Raw genomic sequence first — 17,593 nt, 5'->3', positions numbered from 1 at the left:
CACCAATTCCCTTTGCCATACACCAGAACAATTATAATAGCCTTCTAAAAAATCCTTGCTTTCATTCACCTCCCTTTTAAAAATATACAGAAAACGTTCTGTGGGTCCTATGGTTTACAACATATAATCTAAAATAATAACTTTCAAGAAATGCCTTGTTTTTCTTTCAATTTCTATTTTATTACAAATTCTTCACATTCATTGGTCTATTCCACTAAATCATAAATGTACTAGTAAACAAAAGGCAGATATATTCAATCTTTAGCTATCTGGTAAAATAAAGTAATAGGTTCCATAATGTGTTGACTTCGTTACAAAACACACATTTCCCAGTAGACTCTGTTTCTATGAAATTCTTTTTTTTTTTAAATATATTTTATTGATTTTTTTACAGAGAGGAAGAGAGAGGGATAAAGAGTTAGAAATATCAATGAGAGAGAATCATCGATCAGCTGCCTCTTGCACACCCCCTACTGGGGATGTGCCCGCAACCAAGGTACATGCCCTTGGCCCGAATCGAACCCGGGATCCTTCAGTCCGCAGGCTGACACTCTTTCCATGAGCCAAACCGGTTTCGGCTGGCTCATTTTTTTTATTTGAGTAGTTTTCTTACTGTTGAGTTTTAGAGTCCTTTGTATATTTTGTCTTTATTCCTTTATTATATGCCTTTTTCAAATATTTTCTCCCAGTCTGTGACTCATCTTTTGATTCTCTTGGCATTGTGTTTTTCAGAGCAAAAATTTTTAATTTTAATAAAGTCCAGCTTAGCAATGATTTCTTTCATGGATTGTGTCTTTGGTGTTGTATCTAAAAGGTATCACTAGACCCAAGGTTATCTAGGTATTCTCCAGTGTTATTGTTCTAGAAGTTTTATAGTTTTGCCTTTTACATTTAGGTCTATGATATTTTGAGTTTCCTTTTGTGAATGATGTAAGATCTGTGTCTAGATTTTTTTTGCAATGTGAATATCCATTGTTTCAGTACTATTTATTGAAGAGACTTTCTTTACTCCATTGTATTGCCTTCATTTCTTTGTCTAAAAATCACTTGATTATCTTTATGGGATCTCAATTCTTTTCCATTGATCTATTTTTATTTGGATTACATTAAATCTATAGAGCAAGTTGGGAAGAACTGATTTCTCAATTATAACGATTCTTTCTACTCATCAGCATAGGATATCTCTTCATTTATGTAGTTTCTCTGATTGCAGTACTCAGAATTATATAATTTTTCTCCTATAGATCTCATAAGAAAGACTTTTCAAAATAGCATTTCATTAATAATTCTTCCCTTTCCACCATTTTTACAGAGTTCCAAGTGCAGCTACTGTATAGTTAGACCAAAGAGAGGTCTGCTGATTATGCTTCATCACTCTTTACTTTCACTATCTCCATAAACCTGTAAAATAGTATTTTAGGGATCATGACAATTGTCTCATTTTACTCTTCATACATTTAATATTCTTCCTTTGCATTTTCCACTTGCTACAGGACATTTGCTGCTAGACCTTTGGAAAAAATCAGAAATGGTTTTCTCTTCTTTTCTACTCTTGCAATTAAGGTGTTCTGCCAACTGGTGGCAGTAATGTGCCATGGTATTCTACCTATCAGATTAAACCATGATTTTTTTTCTATTCCTTTTTAATATGAAAAACACAATTTCTTCTAAACATGAGCAATCAGTCTGTCCCAAAATTGATAATAAGAGAGCCAGAATACCTCTCCTTTCAAAGTCAGTAACCTGGTTGCAGACAAAATCCAGTTCCCAAAATATGGAGGACCAGAACTACTCAGACACTTAAAGGAAATCTATAAGCAGAGGGATGTAATAATGTGGGTCGGACCTAAGCTTTCTTAAATATTATTTAGGGTAGAGAATAAAATATCAGTAGAACAACCAATTGCTTAGTCCAAGTTTCTTGGTGTCCTTGATTTTTTTTACCTCATTGTTTACTTTAAAAGATCTGGAATGAGACCTGACCCACTTTAAGGAGTCAACCTTGATAGGGTAGATATCTAAAATATTGTTTCCATATAAACAAAAAAACCTCTAATTTTTTTTCAGTCAAAGAAATAGATATGCCAACAAATAAAAATAAATTAAATTGTAACAGAATCAAATAGCACTAAAAAATATATGATGAAAAGCAACAAATTTCATCCTAACACTTCCTAACTCTAGGACAATCCCCAAGGACAACCTCTTTTACATGTTTTTGTTTGTGATTATTTTGATATTTCTAAATATGCCCATTTAGTTTTAGACAATACTGCATTGTCTATGAAAAATAAGAATTATGTTAATATCTACTCCAACATTTAACAGTTGCATTAATTTTAGCTCTTTTGTTGGTTATCTTTGTAACTTTTAAAACATATATATTTTATTGACTTCAGAGAGGAAGGAAGAGGGGAAGAGAGATAGGAACATCAATGATGAGAATCATTGATTGGCTGCCTCCTGTACGCCCCACACTAGGGACTGAGCCCACAATCTAGGCATGTGCCCTGACTGAGAATCAAACCAGGGACCTCCTGGTTCATAGGTTGATACTCAACCTCTGAGCCATACCGGCCGAACTCTTTGTAACTTTTATTTATTTATTTATTTTTAAGGTCAGGTTTTTTAAGATGTCAGTTTAAAATATATATATATATATATATATATATATATATATATATATATATATATATATATATATATAATTGATTTTTTACAGAGAGGAAGAGAGAAGGATAGAGAGTTAGAAACATCGATCAGCTGCCTCTTGCAAACCCCCTATCGGGGATGTGCCCACAACCAATGTATTGTACATGCCCTTGACTGGAATGGAACCTGGGACCTTTCAGTTTGCAGGCTGACGTTCTATCCACTGAGCCAAACCGGTTTCGGCTCTTTGTAACTTTTAATAATACACTGTGTGCCTGGTCTAATTGTTAAAATTTTCATGGGTAGTGAATCAGGTTGGTACACCAGTGGAAGGGTATGTATTAAATGGTATAGTATATCAGGTATTTGAGAAATGTAGGTAAAATACTAACTATAAGGACAATGAAATTGAGTGATGCCATGGACTGAATTGTGTTCCCCAAGAAATTCTTATATTTAAGTCCTAACCCCCTATGTGATTGTACTTGGAAGTAAGACTTTTAGGAGGTAATTAAGGTTCAATGAAGTCATGAGTATGATCCTTATTTAATCGGGTTGATAGTCTTATAAGAAAGCTATTCTTCTCTTTCCCTCTCCTTCTCCCTTTGAAGGAAAGGCCATAGCAAGAAGGCTGCCATCCACATATCAGGAAAAGATCCTTTATTGGGAACTGAAGCAGGTAGGCACCTTGATCCCATACTTCCCAGAACTGTGAGCAATAAATTTCTATTTTTTAAGCTACCTGATTATTTATTATATATCTAGGGTATTTGGTTATGGCAGTTTGAGCTAAGACAGATAAGTATTCCTAAGCCAGACTGATGCACTGGAAAAAGATAATGTAAATCTGAGAGTGATTAATCACTAATGGAAAGCTAAAGTGAAGACTGCATTTGTAGCATACAAAGTGGCTCTCATCTCCTGCAAATGGGAGACTAGACTAATTTAAAGAGCATATTCAGTCAGAGCAGCTAAGCTCCAAAGATTAAACTTCTAATCAAGACAAATATATCTAAGGCAAGATCAGGGCCCTGGTTGGGAAAGAATAAGGTTTGATACATTAGATGAGGATGTTCCCAGAAGTAGCCCACTCTTTCCTATTAAGATCTATCCTCGCCAAAACCGGTTTGGCTCAGTGGTAGAGCGTCTGAGGACTGAAGGGTCCTGGGTTCGATTCCGGTCAAGGACATGTACCTTGGTTGCGGGCACATCCCCAGTAGGGAGCGTGCAAGAGGCAGCTGATTGATGACTCTCTCTCATCGATGTTTCTGACTCTCTATATCTCTCCCTTCCTCTCTGTAAAAAATCAATAAAATATATAAAAATAAAAAAATAAAGACCTATCCTTTTCCCATTGGTCAGGAATGATGCAGAGACCTCTTCCCATCAAGACAACAAGTGATCTCTCACTTTCAAGATTTGCTTTCAAGTTGTCTCCTATTGGGTAGCCATGAACTGATGTTAAGTCTCAATATGCTTGATTATGTTAATTCTCCAACCCTTTGTTCTAACATTATTTTTATTATACTGAACAGTAAATAAAACTGTTTCATATTCTGAAAAGAGATACTATGGTTATCTTTTAATGGTGTTAACTATACAAACATCCTTGGAATGATAGTTCAGAATAAAAGTTGTTGGTGTCTGCTCACAAGATGTGCAGAAACACAAGAGTTGGAAAAAATCTCTCCCAACTCTGAGCTCTGCAAGGTTGAGGATACTGGTCTCCAAAGGGAACACAAGGTTATCAAAGGAACACAGCAAGACTTCAGCTGAGCTACAAGCTGTTGCTGGAAACATAAGCTATTTGTATTTGAGTCCAGAGACCAGCAGGCAAAAAGAGGAGTCACCATTCTGGCGCAGGTTACACAATGGAGCCATGGAAGAATATGTTTGGCATTCAGATGTCTATTTGGACACTTCTGTGTTCACCCTTATCCTATTTTGCTATAAATAAATAAGTATAGCAGTCTCAGCCCAAGAATGGGGTGACCAGGATGAGGGTCTGCCATCTGGTAAGCCACTGAGACCAGTAGAGATGATAACTGAGGGAAAGGAGAATCTAGAATGGGTAGAGGAAGAGGGAGATAATGAGTTATCAAGTATAGCCCCTGAGACTAGCTGCAATGCCTGGGGTTGTAGTTTATTCCATTAACCTTCGTTTGAAAAGTTTCCCACAGAAAAAGAGCCCCACTCCAATCCTGTTGCTCCCAGAATAAGTATGATGAATGATGAAGTGTATCTGAACAGAAAAAGAGGTAGACTATTGTGACACTGTGATGTGCTGTCCAGATCCCTCTTCATGAAGGATTTGTTAGCCCAACTTCTAGGAATACTGTTGGCCCATTCAAGGATTGCTTCAGCTGCAGAGAGGAATGATCCTTCCCAGGAGGGCCCATATCCAGTAACTGATCAGTGCCAGGGTATAAAAAGGCCTGACCATCTCAGTCTAATTTGGTATAATGCTAAGAGGACATTCTAGCACCAGAATTCCTTATGATGTCAGCCGAGGCTCTCACTGGGCTTGCATTCCAAGTTTAACTTCTCCCTCTGTTCAAGTCTGCCTCTTTCCCCTTCCTTCTACAGATGTTGATATCAAGAGCATGCCTTAATAAATATCCTGCCTATTAAATTTTATTTCAGAGTCTGCTTCCTGGGAAACCCAATTTATAGTATACTAGAGGCCTGGTGCACAAAATTCATGCATGGTGAAATATGGTAGCACTCATACTTGGGTAAAAACTGCTGTTTGAATTTTAACCTTGCTATCTGACTTTTACCTTCGATTGCTTGCTTAAACAATAGGGTAGTTACAGGAGATTGACTGCCACTGACTCAGTAGCTTCAGGGGTAGAAACTGTAGATATCCTTTAGTTCTGCTTTTGTATTATGGGCAAGATAGGGCCACATCCAAGGTCAAGCAGGGTGTGACTGGGAACCAACCCTGCAGGCCGTCCCCAGTCTTTAGAATTTAGTCCTGAGGGGCCAATCAGGGTTAGCCGAGGCAGTGACATCACCGACCTGAATAAAACTCCTGGACTGGGCGAAATTCGCTCTCTTCCGCCATGCTGCCAGCATGAGTGGGATAGCCTATGCTAGCATAGAGATGGCTCTTTTGTTTATTGCATCGGACTCGGCTCCCTGGTGGTCCTTGGGGATCATGACTGGAATCCCCAGCCAGGACCATGAGGGACCCCCATTCCGGAGAGCCTGACTGGCCGCGGTAGGTGTGTGTTTGTCTGTGTTTTTGTGTGAGCGCTCTGGAGGGACTGCCCCTCCATCAGGGCTCTTACCTGGGTGTTTACCGGCTGCTGCGTCAGCCATGGTTTGAGTCCAGATTCGAATCTGTAATAAATTCTAGCATGCTTAATCAAATTGGCTCCGGTGGTCCATCTCTTGGGGACTCGCTTCGTAACATTTGGAGGCCCCAGCGAGATCCCACAAGGGGGGCTTCTCAGTAAGCCCCTCTAAGAAATTTAAGAAATTTCAAGTCCTCTGGAACTTCGGACCACACCCGGATCTGCCTGCTCGGCGCCGGTAAGTCAGGCCTGGTTTCTCTTTAAGTTTCTTGAAGCTTCTTGTCCTGGTTTGGTACGTACCCTGTTATCGTGAACTCGGGAGGCGGGACGCCGCTAAACTCCCGGTTCGCAACCGAGGTGGTGACGACCACCGAGGCCTGGTTTTGGAGTCTGGAGACTCCCTGGTTCTGTCTGGTTTTGGAGTCTGGGGACTCCCTGGTTCTGTCTGGTTTTGGAGTCTGGGGACTCCCTGGGTCTGTCTGGTTTTGGAGTCTGGGGACTCCCTGATTCTGTCTGGTTTTGGAGTCTGGGGACTCCCTGGTTCTGGTCTGAGTGAGTGTTGTTCTGGTCTCAATGAGTGTTGTGAGTGTTGAGAGAGTGCGGCCGCAATTGAGTGTGTGGGAATTGGTAAAAGTGTTTTCGTTTTTTCTCTTTTGGATTTGTTTTGGACTTATTTGTTGCCTAACTGTTTATAGATTGGGAAGAAAGAGAGAAATGGGGCAAGGAAACTCGAAGGAGAGTCACCTAAGTCCCCTTGAATATATGATTAAAAATTTTTCTGACTTCAGAAAACGGGGTGAAGGCTATGGTGTTTCTGTAGATGCCTTCACTCTCCGGAGACTGTGAATTGGAGTGGCCAACATTTGGGATTGATTGGCCTTCAATAGGGACCCTAGACATGGAGCCCTGCACGGGAGTCCGGCGGATAGTCTATAGAAGCCCTGGGCATCCGGACCAAATTCCATACATTGATATCTGGATTGATGTTCTTTTTGATAACCCCAAATGGCTGAAAGAGTGTGGTTGTCTCCCTGACAAAGGAAAATTGGGAAAGAGACCTCCCAGGTCCATCTTACTCGCCCAGCCACAGGCGAGCAGAGAGAAGCCGAGCCAGGCGCCTTTAGCACCCCCTGTGTTAGAGGCTCCTGAGGAAGACCCGATGTTGGGCCTAAAATCCCCTTGCCCACCCCCTTATGTGGCCGCTGCTGTCTCCACTGCTTTCCCAAGCGAGGGGAAGGGGCCTGACCCCCCAGTGAGATCTCAGAGGAGAGTGGAGTATCCCTGCTTTTGGCAGAACCCCCAGGGGCTGGTAACTTTACACTCACCAGTCCACCCACGATGACTGCCAGCAATTATTAAACACCCTGTTTACCACAGAGGAGAGAGAAAGAATAAAGACTGAAGGGAGAAAACAAGTTCTTGACGGTCATAGGGAGCTGGTTACAGATTCAGCCCAGATTGACACCGTCTTCCCTTTTGGCCCACCTAATTGGAACCCCAATTCGATGTTAGGAAGGGTCTCAGAACTGTTTGTTTTAATTGGCCATTTAAGTTTAATGTAATTAATGATTACAGTACATTGTAAAATCTTTAAAAGAAAAGGAAAATATTTTGTAGGCCACTTGGTCCTTGTGTGTGTGTCAACTCTTAAGTTATAATTTTAAAATCAGTAAGAGCTTGTCAGAAAGTTCAGGGAGTTTGATTGTAGTGTAGGGGTCACCGGTTCCCCCATGGCACCTTTGCTAGCAAGAGGCAAGCGGCGGACAGCCTGATGAAAAAGCCCTGGTGGAAGCACCACCTTCAACACCTGGGACCCCTTAGACCCGCGTGCTCCCTGCCTCAGCCCACCTGGTGTCTATTCCCTCCAGAGGTTGTTTTAAATAGCTGGAGGCAGCAGATAAATTAAAACTTGTTTCCCAAGTCATTGTAAGCAGCTTTTGAAATTCCCCACAGTGAGGAGGAAACTACCTAGATGGTAATGGTAACAAGTTTACTTGAATGGCTGGCTGGGAGTCTTCAGCTAAAGAATGTGTTCATTTGCATTTGAATGCTACTCCAGTGATCTGCAGGGAGTGGCAAGTAATTCCATGGCGAAGATGCCCTGATGGCCTTGCTTACAATGTTTAGTCTTTGTCATTGGTATCAGCTAAGCAGAGTCATATAGCTACTTAAGTATGAATTGTGATTGAGAAATGTAATGTTACTTGCCAGCTTTAAAAGTTCAAAGTATAAATTGAATTAGGAAAAGTTAATTGCAGTAACTAAATGCCTAGAATATGGCAGGCTAAATTGTATTACATGTGTTAAGAATAAGCAGTAATGATCAAAGATCTCAAGGATTGGTTTATTCTCATTTGTCAGATGAGGAATCTATATGATGCTTGAGCCCTATCCAGGTTGTTTCATACAGACCTAAGTAAATTTGTTGGGAATTTATAGTGTGCCTCTTGTGAAGAAGTAGGCCAAGTCATATATTTTTCTCTTAATGTAGAAAAAGTGATAGCCATATTAATTTGTTTTGTTTTGCTTTTCTCATATGTCATTGTTATCATTTCTAATTGCATTGTAAGCTTGAATTTGGGCTTGTACCTGCATCTTGTATTTTGTTTAAACTTTGGGAATCATTTTTGGTTTCAGTCATGTGTATCTACTTTATAGATTTAAGTAGACTTCAATAATTTATTTAGAATTGTGTTAAAACAATGTGAAAACATGATTTAACCCCCTGTGACTGCTTGGACACTTTTCACCGTGTTCTATTAGGGGACTTAAAGGCACAGTTAAAATTCTCCTGTTCCCCTTTTCAGTCTTATCAGAATCTGAGATCTTTATCTGTAGGAAGATTTGAGGTATGGTTATAGACTTTTGAAGGACATAGAAAGAAGGTTTAAAAGCTAAAGTAAAATAGTGAAAGTTTTTATGAAAGTTGTGCATGTGATGAGAAGGAGAAACAGGGAGAGAGGGAAAGAACGAAACAGAGACTTAAGAAAGAGACTCTGGGAGTCCGAGAGGGAAGGATTTAGAAACAAAGATTGGAAGAGAAAGTGATATGAATGTGTATGTATGTGAGAAAGGGAGGGAGAGATATATGGGCAAGAGACAGGATAGGACAGAGATTAGATAGGGAGAGAGACAGAAGGTGAGGCCAGAACAGACAGAGAAGGTCTGAAAGAAAGAGAGACTTAGACTCCAAGGGTTTTTAACCTCGAGGAAGAAGACTGACAGGACCAGGGCTCCTTTCAATTAAGCCCCCAAGGGTAACCTTACAAGTGAGAGGCAAAGCTATTAATTTCCTGGTGAGCACTGGGCAGTTTATTCAGTCTTAACAGAGCCGATGGGACCTCTAGGAAGATATCAGTCCAGGGAGCCACCAGACAAACTGACTGTTTTCCTTGGACATCAAGAAGGACTGTAGACCTAAGAAGGAACATGTACTGGAGGAACGCAGCCGCTGAACTGGACTGAAGTAGAACAACAGGCCTTTGAGGAGCTAAAGAAGGCTCTCATCTCAGCACCTGCCCTAGCCTCGCCAGATGTCACGAAGCCCTTCCACCTTTACGTGAGTGAGGTAAGAGGCATTGCCAAAGGGGTTCTCACTCAGACTCTAGGTCCCTGGAAAAGACCTGTGGCCTATCTGTCTAAGAAACTAGACCTTGTGGCAGCAGAGTGGCCAGTGTGCCTCTGGGCAGTGGCCACCACAGCATTGCTGGTGAAAGCAGACTCTGGGCCAGGAGCTAGCCCTGACAACACCCCATGCCGCTGAGACCCCCCTTCGGGTGCTCCAGAGAGATGGATGTCAAACACCAGAATCACCCAGTGCCAAGCTCTTCTCCTGGACCAGACCTGCATCCGGTTCCATAAGACACTGGCCATCAACCCTGCCAGCCTGCTTCCAGATGATCCAGAGGAACCCATTCATGACTGCATAGAGGTAACAGATGCAGTACTGACAGATGTCCGGCCGTCATCACCAGATGAGGTACTGTACACAGTTATGTTCAGGATGGGATCTGATATACAGGAACAGCAGTAGTCACCCTGGACCATACCATTTGGGCACAGTTCCTGAACAGAGGAACATCAGTAAACCTTTGGCCCTAATTGAGGCCTTTGATGGGGACACTGTGCCATTCACTGGGAAAGAGGGTTACCAACTCCAGCCAGAAAGGACATTATTTTAGCCTTATTTGAGGCCATCTGACTCCCAAAAGCAGTTGCAATAGTGCACTGCAAAGGACATCAGAAAGGGGAGACAATTGAAGCCAGAGAAAATAGAGCCACAGACCAAACTGCAAAGGAAGATGCCCAAAAACCAGTGGGGCCTTTACAAGTCTTAGTAACCCTGCCGGATCCCAACCTCTACACCAAAGAAGAGGAGGAATTGGCTGAACAGAAGCAGGTCATCAAAGGACCAGATGGTTGGTGGACCCTACCAGGTGACAGACTGTTGGCTCTAAATCGAATGTTAGTTGCCCAGTCAAGCCAGGTTACCCACTTAGGCATCATCAAGACTCCTGAACTTCTGTGAGGCAGATACTACGAAGCTTAAGTAAGGTAAAAGCATAGTCACTAGAAGTACTGTCTGTGTACAGGTAAATGCTAAGGAAGAATAGAGGGACCCCCTGGGAATTTGGGCCCCAAAGAAATTCCCTAGGAGAGCATTAGAAGGTTGGTTTCACAGATATTAAGCCACCAGCATTAAGGTATAAGTACATGCTAGTTTTTATAGACACCTTCCCAGATTGGGTTGAAGCGTAGAATGGAAACTGCCTCTTTAGTAAGAAATTACTCCAGGAGATTATACCTAGATTCAAGCTGCCAGTAGTCATAGGATCAGATGACAGCACATTCTTTGTAGCAAGGTATCTCAAAGTATAGCTCAAGCCTTAGGACAGGCATGAGTGGAACTCTAAAAAGTTTAAATTTGTCCTGAAAACCGGTGAAAATTGGACCAACCCCCTGCCCTTCACCCTCTTATGGGCCAGGTGTACCCTCTAACGGGAGAGGTTCCCCCCCTCTTTTTGAGATCATGTATGGTAGAGCTCCCTCCATCCTTCCTGGGGTCAGGGAGAAACTGAAAGCTAGAATTCATAACCATTCCCTTGCTCAAGTCCTTACAGGCTCTGCAATTTACCCAGAAGCCATGCATAAGTTTGTTCCAGATGCACTGCCAGTGCCCCACTGTGGACCCTGTACACCCCTTCCAGCCCAGAGACTCTGTGTGGGTAAAGAAGTTCACTGCCCAAGGACTGACCCCAACATGAAAAGGGACGCTACACTGTTATCCTGAGCACGCCCACAGCTGTTGAAGTAGACAGCACCCAGACCCAGCTACACCACTCCCAGCTCCTGCACAGAAAACGGCCTGGATCCTGGCAGCCAGTGGCCTCACCGTGAGATCCCTAGCCTGGGCTCCACACAGGCCAGGAGACTTGATGCCTGCAGGAGGGGAACTGGACTTCAGTGAGGACAGTACTGATGGGAACTGTGTTACTAGGGGTCTTGGTAACTGTAAAAACATTTTTTGCTAACCAGTGAGAAAGTCTGGGGCTAAGTAAGGCTAAATGTGCTAGGGGACTGGAAAGCAAGGAAGTAGGATGAGTCAATGATTTGACTCATGTACATAAAAACCAGTGGGGAATGAAATATGGTAGCACTCATACTTGGGTAAAAACTGCTGTTTGAATTTTAACCTTGCTATCTGACTTTTACCTTCGATTGCTTGCTTAAACAATAGGGTAGTTACAGGAGATTGACTGCCACTGACTCAGTAGCTTCAGGGGTAGAAACTGTAGATATCCTTTAGTTCTGCTTTTGTATTATGGGCAAGATAGGGCCACATCCAAGGTCAAGCAGGGTGTGACTGGGAACCAACCCTGCAGGCCGTCCCCAGTCTTTAGAATTTAGTCCTGAGGGGCCAATCAGGGTTAGCCGAGGCAGTGACATCACCGACCTGAATAAAACTCCTGGACTGGGCGAAATTCGCTCTCTTCCGCCATGCTGCCAGCATGAGTGGGATAGCCTATGCTAGCATAGAGATGGCTCTTTTGTTTATTGCATCGGACTCGGCTCCCTGGTGGTCCTTGGGGATCATGACTGGAATCCCCAGCCAGGACCATGAGGGACCCCCATTCCGGAGAGCCTGACTGGCCGCGGTAGGTGTGTGTTTGTCTGTGTTTTTGTGTGAGCGCTCTGGAGGGACTGCCCCTCCATCAGGGCTCTTACCTGGGTGTTTACCGGCTGCTGCGTCAGCCATGGTTTGAGTCCAGATTCGAATCTGTAATAAATTCTAGCATGCTTAATCAAATTGGCTCCGGTGGTCCATCTCTTGGGGACTCGCTTCGTAACACATGGGGGGGGGCGTCCCCTCAGCCCAGCCTGCACCCTCTCCAATTTGAGACCTCTTGGGGGATGTCCGACTGCCAGTTTAAGCATTATTCCTGGGATTGAGCCTAAACTGACAGTCGGACATTCCTCTCACAATCCGGGATCACTGGCTCCTAACTGTTCACCTGCCTGCCTGCCTGATCACCCCAACAGCCTCTGCCTGCTGGCCTGATTGCCCCTAACTGCGCCCCCCCCCCCCAATCCAGCCTCATTGGTCCCAACTTTCCCCCTCTGTCAGCCTGGTTGCCCCTAACTGCCCCCCCCCCCCCCCGCTAGCCTGGTTGCCCCCAACTGTCTCCCTGCTGGCCTAATTGCCTTTAACTGCCCCCCTCAGCCAGCCTGGTCACCCCTCACTGCCCCCCCACCTGCCGGCCTGATTGGCCCAAGCACCCTGCTTGTTCAGTGGTTTAGTCATCTCTCACTATCCCCCCTCCTGGCCTGGTCATAGGCAGCTGTTTGTGAGGGCTTGACAGTCAATTTAAATATTACCTCTTTATTATATAGGATGTATATGTATATATAAATTTGTATAGCCACTCAAAATTCTTTGTTTTCGAAGAATAATAATAGACATGAAAAAATATCACAATATAATAATAGTAAATGGTAGAGATTACTAAAATATTATACTTATAGTTTGATAACAATTTTGACATTAACTTGGAGATTGTTTCTTATCAGCATATATACATGGCTATGTATGTATCCACATCCACACACATACACATATAAACTCATAGTAAAGGAAAAAACATATCAAAATTTTAACAGTGGATATTTATAAATATTAGAATTGCAGGTCCTTTTAAAAATCCTCTACCTTTTCTAATTTAAAAATACATATATACATGATTATAAAAAAAGAAAATTACATTGCAAAAGGCTATATGCAAGGGATACTAAATCTTCCCCACATTCCAGACTCCCAGATTCTTCCCCAACAGAACCATTTTTACAGATTTTACCTTTTTTTTTTTTTTTTAACCAGAACATTTATTTTGCAACTACTCAATGAAATCTTTAAGATGAACTGGATGCTCCAACAGCGGCCCTCTTGGATTTAAGTGTTGTTCCTTTGCAGAATCCGTGCCTGAATCTGCAGTAGTATATGATTTTTAGATGTTTTGTCGTTTATATTGATACTTCCTCTTCCTCTTGACGGGGTAGCCACACTTGCCACAGGTGGATTTCTGAAGGTGGTAGGCCTTTGAGGCACAGCACTGGCACAGTCTTGTTGTAGTGCTTTCTGAACCAAAACGTTCCCTTCGTCATCTCACTTCTGAGGCTGAGTCCAAAGAGAGCCATTTTTACAGATTTTAATATCTGATTTCAGAAATACTCTATTCCCATTTTGGCATAAAGGTATATAATCTCCTTTTTAATCTTTTTAAAGTTTTTACAATGATGAGAGAGCACACTATGAACATTGTTCTATATATTTCTCATCTTTAACAACTGAGCTTGGAGGATACACACACACACACACACACATACAATGGCTAAGTAGCATTTCATTGTATGGATATAATGTGGATATTTAGGTTGTTTTGAAGCTTTTACTACTAAAACATTTTTATACATCCACCTTTTCATGCACAAGGGGTACATGTGGAGGATAAATAGAATTGCTGAGTCAAAGGGTATGTGAATTTAAAATTTGTATCATTATATTTAGTTGCACTTTAAAGAAGAAGTACCAATTTATATCCACAATCTACAAAAGCAAACAAGCAAGCAAACAAAAGAACAACATGATATGAAACTAAAAATGCATATGGTTTTATTTTTCCTAAAAATTTGAACTATATGATACAGATAACAAATGCAATAAAAGAAGCTACGCAAAAATGTTAATTGTAGCCCAGCCAGTATGGCTCAGTGATTGAGCTTTGAGCCATGAACCAGGAGGTCAAGGTTCAATTCCTAGTCAGGGCACATGCCCAGGTTGCAGGCTTGATCCCCAATAGGGGGTGTGCAGTGATTCTCATCATTGATGTTTCTCTCCTTCCTTCTCTCTGAAATCAATAAAATATATATATATTTTTAAATGTTAGTAGTAGATTTCTCAAGGTATTAGAGTTATAGGTGACATTTATTTTCTTCTCTACTTTTCTATGCATGTTCCAAATTTTCTATAGTAATCACACTATTATAATCAGAGAAAAAATGTTTTTAAAACTAAACAATATTGAGTGTATTATACAATTTAATGTATTTGTTTCTGAAAAACATCATTTTGTATTTTACCTTCAAGGCTATAAAGTAAGTGCATTTAATTACAACTTACCATGAAGAGAAATTACTTATTAAAACACTAATATTAATATTTCAATAATGAAAGGGCTATTAAAATAATTACAGCTAATTTTCACTTTTAACTTAAGGCTAAAGCACTGAATGATTCTTTTCAATAAATGGTCGTGAGCATGTGTGCCTTAAACAGATCCCTAGACCCAGGAAAAGAACATGAAACCAAAGTACATGATGCCTCCTACAAGAAAGAGTGAGGCCTAGGGTATCCGCACGTGCCTCACAGAAGCTGAGATCAAGATGGATTGTGAATCCTGAAAAAGGGATTTCCCTTCTAACAAAAGAGTGGGAGAAACTGAGACTGGAGCGGATCCCGTAAGTCAGTGTTTCCCAAAGTGTGGTACGCGTACCCCCAGGGGTACGGGAAGAGTTTGGTGAGGGTACGGGTTGCACCAGAGTTTGGTGGGGATATGCACTGCATCGTGCTTAGCTGCGCCTAATTCTATGTTCTCATGAGTACGAGGGGTACTCAGCGTTATGAAAATTATAGAAGGGGTACACATATGTCAAAAGTTTGGGAAACACTGCAAGTCATTCTTTTGTTCATTTAACAAGTATATTTGCACGCCTATTCTATGTAAAGCATCCTATTGGGTGTTGGGGAGACAATGGTGAACAAGACAGACACATTATCTGCCCTTGTAGAGATTTATATTCTAGCAGAGGATGAAAACATTAAACAGCTAATTATATAATAACTACTTTATAATAAACAACTAATTATGTAATGGCTAGTTATATAACTACTCTAATTGTTATAAGTGCTATGAAAAAGAACAGGATTCTATAAAGCCATGTAATGGGACACCTGATTGGTGTGAGGATTCTCATAAAGGCAACTTCAAAGGAATGGTGCTTTAGCTGAGACTTGAAGAGTATGGGTTGCTTGTAAGAGATACTTGTGCTGATGTCTCTGGTGGCAAGTTGGAATCAGGATTTACACCACCGATATGGGCAAATGCTAAATCAGTGATTCTCCTCCATTTCAGCCCTTAAAAAGCTTGTTATTAAATACTTACCAACACACCACTGTTACTAATATATATATATATTTTTTAAAATATATTTTATTGATTTTTTACAGAGAGAAAGGGAGAGAGAGAGTAAGAAACATCAATGAGAGTGAGTCATCGATCAGCTGCCTCCTGCACGCCCCCCACCGGGGATGTGCCCACAACCAAGGTACATGCCCTTGAACGGAATCGAACCCTGGACCCTTCAGCCCACAGGCCAACGCTTTATCCACTGAGCCAAACCAGTTTCAGCTAATATATTTTGCCAGGGCAAGGACTCAGTTGCAGAGCTGCAGATGCTATTTGTACCTGAGGAGAGAGGTTGGGTGAGAGCAGTAGTGGAGTTTAGTATGTCTCTCTGTTTAGTTAAGAAATGTTTACTTTACCTCTGCAAGGCCCATCATGATGGCCTTTTTCCCATGAGTGATCTTTTAAACTATAACCTGCCTTGCATAGTACTGTGTGGATGGTTCTATATTTTATTTGATCATGTGGAGTTCCTACCATGAGCCCAAGTCTGTAGGTTAACTATCAGCATTTGTTTTACTCTTGCCTCATCCCAGTTGTTCAAATCAACCATCCAGCTATCTGCAGATTGCCCACTATCTTTTGGGATTATAAAAGGCTGACAAGGAAGGTTAGAAGGGTGGCCCTTATCCCAGGAGTCAGTGGGATTGGTAACAGTCTTGGGCTGCTCCTTCTTAGCTTTTGTAGGGCAGTATCTTTTACTTCCACCAAGAAGGAAGGCCTTCTGCCTCCCAAACCTCTTTCTGGAAGGTCTAATATATACACTTAGCCACTCCATTCCCAGCCCCTCTTTTCTCAATCAGTTAGGTCAAAATAAAAGGCAATCTTGCACCTCAGCAGGCTACTGGTACCTACTTGGATGCTTTCCCTAGCCAGTTCCATTTTCTGGGGCTTGTCTCTTGTACTTTCCTGCCTAGTTTACAGATGTCTTTCCACAGTGATCCTGCTCTAGAGGATACTGCTACTGTCTTTACCCATGAAATATCCTAAGCATCTCAACAGAGGGTGAGACTATCCTTGAAACTCAGAGTTCATGTTGTCTCTGAGCCTTCAGTGGACAAGGCCATAGGCTCCCCTTAAAAGTTCTAGTTACTGCCGAAACCAGTTTGGCTCAGTAGATAGAGTGTCGGCCTGCAGACTGAAAGGTCCCGGGTTCGATTCCGGTCAAGGGCATGTACCTTGGTTGTGGGCACATCCCCAGTGAGGGAGGGGGGTGCAAGAGGCAGCTGGTCGATGGATCTCTCTCATTGACGTTTCTAACTCTCTATCCCTCTCAATTCTTCTCTGTGTAAAAATTAATAAAATATATATTTTTAAAAAAAGTTCTAGTTACTGCCTCTTCACTTAGGGGATTTCCCAGGATCTTTCTCTTATATTTTGTTTTAAATTGTCCTGTTTTTTAATTTTTTTAATTTAATTTTTTATTTTGTGTGTGTGTGGTGGGTTTTTTTTTTTTTTTTTTGCCTGTTACCTTTAATATATTCTCTCTCTCTCCCTCTCTCTCATTCTCCATTGTTCCTTTGTATATATTTATAATAACCCATCTAGTTGTTAACCTTTAAAAAAAAATTTATGTTTATTTGGATTAAATTGATAACATGCCAGGAAGGAAGGTCTCAAATGCTCCTAACCTTTCTCCATTAGAAAGTTTTACTATGGAAAATTTTAAACATACAAATTTTGAAGGAATTGTAAAATGCAGAGTATCTTCATGTACCCATGACCCAGCTTCAAAATTATTTTATATATACCCCTACACACTTTCCCAACAGATCTGCTTTTATTTATTTAAAAAAATTTAATATACTTTTATTAATTTTAGAGAGGAAAGGAGAGTGTGTGAGAGAGAGAAACATCAATGATGAGAGAGAATCATTAACTGGCTGCCTCCTGCACGCCTCCTAC

The 17,593-nt window shown here is 41.5% G+C and overlaps 1 pseudogene; it reads right to left on the bottom strand.

The window, feature by feature from the left end:
• Positions 1 to 13,335: 13,335 nt before the first annotated feature.
• LOC118714979 lies at positions 13,336 to 13,610 on the bottom strand (annotated as a pseudogene).
• Between the last annotated feature and the right edge of the window lie 3,983 nt (positions 13,611 to 17,593).

The sequence above is a fragment of the Pipistrellus kuhlii genome, unplaced genomic scaffold (assembly GCF_014108245.1).
Source record: "Pipistrellus kuhlii isolate mPipKuh1 unplaced genomic scaffold, mPipKuh1.p scaffold_m20_p_11, whole genome shotgun sequence".
Taxonomy (NCBI): domain Eukaryota; kingdom Metazoa; phylum Chordata; class Mammalia; order Chiroptera; family Vespertilionidae; genus Pipistrellus; species Pipistrellus kuhlii.
This window is presented reverse-complemented; position numbering and strand designations above follow the sequence as displayed.